This window comes from Chrysemys picta, chromosome 14 (assembly GCF_011386835.1).
Source record: "Chrysemys picta bellii isolate R12L10 chromosome 14, ASM1138683v2, whole genome shotgun sequence".
NCBI classification, from domain to species: Eukaryota; Metazoa; Chordata; order Testudines; family Emydidae; genus Chrysemys; species Chrysemys picta.
The window spans coordinates 42,073,895-42,077,792 of NC_088804.1; positions in this window are offsets into that span (position 1 = coordinate 42,073,895).

Here is a 3,898-nt window from a genome sequence, read left to right on the forward strand (position 1 = left end):
AGCTCCCCAGCCCCCGGCGCTCTGTCGTGAGGACACGCCCAGCCCACGCGGATGGCGTTAGGGGAAGGCACATGACCAGCTGCAGAGCTCTGGTCGGGCTGATGCTATGGAGGCAGAGGGTGTCTGCCTGGGGTCACTGCTGTCCCAATGGCTGTCAACACCCCACCCCACTCCCTCCACCAGCTCCTCAGGCCCCAAGGCAGAGCTCCAGCTCTGAGAGCTGCTGTCTTCCCAGGCCCAGCATCCCTCCCCTAGCAGTGACCCACCCTCTCAGCTGTGGGCCTGGCCTCAGCTCTGAGCTGGACCCCTCCACCCAGGGTGCAATGCAGGGCCCAGGGGAGCAGGCGCCAGGCCGGCCTACGTTGCTCTCACACTCGTTTACTTACTGCCTTGGGGCCTCGGCCCCCCGGGCCCTGAGAGTGACCAGTTCTTGCTGCCCCCTGGACAGGCCCCGGGTGTGTGACGGCTAGAAGGAAAAGCCATGAGGTTTGGCACAGTTCCCCGGCCCCAGGAGGGGGCACCTGCAAGGGAGTCCATGGGGCCCCACCATGTGTTCTGCCCCTGCAGCAGCTCGCCGGGGAAATGCACACACACGAGCTCTGACGTGGGCACCAGGAGGTCACTAACCTCAGCCTGCTCCTCACCCCCATGTTCCTCCGGGACCTCGTTCCCCTGGGCATGGGGCTCCCAGCTGAGGGGCGCAGAGTGGACACGAAAGCAGTGGCTGCATTGGGACCGAGCTCGACCTTGGCTCTGCACCCAGGGCCGGCTCCAGGCACCAGCTTACCACTTCGGGGCAGCCACTTCGGAGAGGGGTGGCACATCCAGCTGTTCGGTGGCAATTCGGCGGATGTCCCTCACTCCCGCTCGGCGCGAAGGAGCTCCCGCCGAGTTGCCGCCGCAGGTCGCGATCGCAGATTTTTGTTTTGTTTTGGTTTTTTTGTTTGGCTGCTTGGGGCGGCCAAAACCCTGGAGCCGGCCCTGCCTGCACCTCCAGCCGAACCAGTGGTAACGGGCTGGCCTGAATCCCTCTTCCTCTGCTGCAACAAGCCTGGCTGACTCCCTCCCTGCCTCACCCAGCACCTCGTCCTTCATTAGCCACAGGGGTCGGGCCTGCTCTGGTGAGCTCCAGGGGGGCGTGGCACCCACTGACTCACACCACTTTGGCTTGTGGGGTTCAGGGGGTTTCTGATCCATGCCCTGGGCCGGCCCAGTGCTGCTGAGCTGACACAAGGCCAGGCAGCCCACTCCGGAGAGAGTGTTCCCACAGCCCCGGGCACCAAGCCAGCTGCCCTCACACAGGGCCGCTGGAGAAGGGCACTGTGCCCTCTGCTTGGCTCCGTCCCTGCCTGCCAGCACCACACGGCGACGTCTCCTCAGCACGCAGGCCAGGCCTGGGAGGTGGCTGGGGTGAGGACAGAGACCCCAGGGGTTCCAAGCTGCCCCCTTCTTCCCCGCCTGGCTTCAGCCAAGGCTCCTGCTCTCGTCGCCTGCGCCCCGTAGCTCGGCAGGGTGCTCCTGGCGCCCCAGGGCTCAGCACAGCTGGGAGAAGGGCTGCTGCTCTGGGTGGGTGGGTGGCTCGTGCAGGACCAGGGCTGCCCCTTGGGGTGGCTCCCCCCAGGACTCAGTCCCCTGCCAGCCTGAACCTCAGAATGGCCACAATGCATCAGACCAAAGGTCCGTCCAGCCCAGGGTCCTGTCTGCCGATGGTGGCCAGTGCCAGGGTGCCAGAGGGAATGAACAGACCAGGGAATCATCAGGTGATCCATCCCCTGTCGCCCATTCCCAGCTTCTGGCCTGGGGTACCAGGAGGTTGGTTTGCTCCGTATCTCCTCGCAGTACAGCTCAAGCAGCCGCTTGGGACCCCTGCCTGAGTGCACAGAGCACGAAGCGAAGGGCGGGATGGCCCCCCTGCTGCTGCGGGGCCCGCGGGCAGGATGCAGGGAGGGACAGGGCCATGCTCCCGCACCTCCATGGCCATGCGCCTGATGCGGGCTGGCATGTTTACCCCGGCACCGAGCGCTCCTTCGCAGCCCGCCCCACGCTGGGAGCGGTGAGCGTCGTCACGCCTGCCAGGGCACATCAGCGTCAGGCTCCAGCCCTGAGCTCAGCTCCCGCTTCACACTGTCCCAGTCATTCTGCAGCCTGTCTCCAAGCCCAGCCAATGCTGGATACTCCAGGGGAAGAAGGGCAGTCCCCAGAACGCACCCCCTGCCAGCAGCGCTATCCCCCAATGGCGGGACTTTTCCTTCCTGAGTCCACCTGGCTGCCAGCTTCTTCCACAAGCAGGAGGAGCAAGGCCTGCTCACCCTAGTCTTGCTGACCTCACCACGGTGCTCCTGTCAGTGTCTAAGCCTGGCTTTGACTCTTGCTAAGCTACTTGCCGCTAACATCCTGCAGCAGTGAGTTCCATGGGTCACGTGGGAAAAGATTTCCTTGTATCCTACGCTCCCTGGTCACACCCCTGAGTTACAGCACAGGGCAACTGAGAGCCCAGCTAGCTCCTTTCCAGACAGACTCCAGGCCTATTGCCTTCTCTCTCCTCCTCGGCTCTTTGCAGACAACGCAGCCAAAGCCAGGCAGAGGACTCCAGGTGAGGCTATAGCAAGCTTCACAATAGCACTGTAGCCACTTCCACGTTAGGCTCTAGCTTTTTCCTAGCACAGACCAGTCAGCCAGCCCCAAGCCTTTGCTACTCACCACCAGGGACAGGCCGCAGCTTCGCCTCACCACACCAGCCCCGCCACGCTTTGAGCTCTGTCCTCTCGCCACTGGAGCCACTGAGCGATCCCCAGGAATCTCCTCGCTGCCAGGCAAAGAGCTTCCCAGCAGGGAGCTCTCAACACACCTCTGGCTGCACCTGTGTCGCGGACTCACAGATCGTGCCCACTCTTGGCCCCGTGCGGTCCGTGGGGGGGTGCCCCTTTTAGTGAGACAGCCCTTCTCGGGGGTCCACTCTCTCTCGGGGTCAGCCCCCTCCACCTCCTGGATCCGCACCTCTCTGAGCCTTAGCACGTCTGTCTCTGCCGTGGGCCCCCTCAGGGAGTCCCCTCGCTCTGGACCCCTGGGGCCTCCACCCCTGAAGGGGTTGATGCAACCCTGTTCTCTAGACCAGAGTGACTCTCAGCCAGCATGAAACAGGAGGGTTTATTGAGAGTTGAACACAGCACAGGAAGCTCTGACCCTCAGGCCTGGCCTCCCTCAGCCCAGCACATCCCAGTCTCTCTGCCACCAGGTGGGCTCTGTCTGCTCCCCCTCTCCAGCCCCGATCCCCCCTGCTCGCAGCTGGGCATTTGAGATCCCCGGCCCCAGGCCCCGCCTCTGTCCATTGTCTTCTCTCCAGGTAAACACGGTCGTAAACCGGGGCCTCCGCTCCTGCTTCTGTCCTCTGGCTGGAACCGGCTGGTTAGGTCACTGGGTCCTCACTCTGCAGCCCATTGTCCACCCACTGGCCAGAACCGGCTGCATCTCCTCAGCTGGGCCTCTGGGTCATCAGGTCACTGGGGTATCCATCCTCTCGGCCATTGGCTGGGTCCCCACGTCCTCTCTCCGGTCCTCTGCAAAACACACTCCCTCTCCCCTCCCCTCAAATCAGTAACACCCAGGGAAACTGAGTCCCACCCCATCCGCATGCAAACCATTGAAACTCCACAGAAAACAAGAAAACCCCCCACTTCGTCACAACCTGGCACGTGAGCATCCCCTGCTCCAGGCAGCTGCAAGCATCTCCTCTGCCCCCACCAAGGGTGGCTGTCAGCCGGCCACCGCCTCTAGCTACAGGACCAGCACAGCCATGAGCTAAAGGGGGACGGGGGCTTTGCCTCCCAGGAGCTGGGGCTGCAGCTCCCAATGTCGTGCCCTGGAACCCAGGCGAGAGGAACCAGCCCAGACACACCGG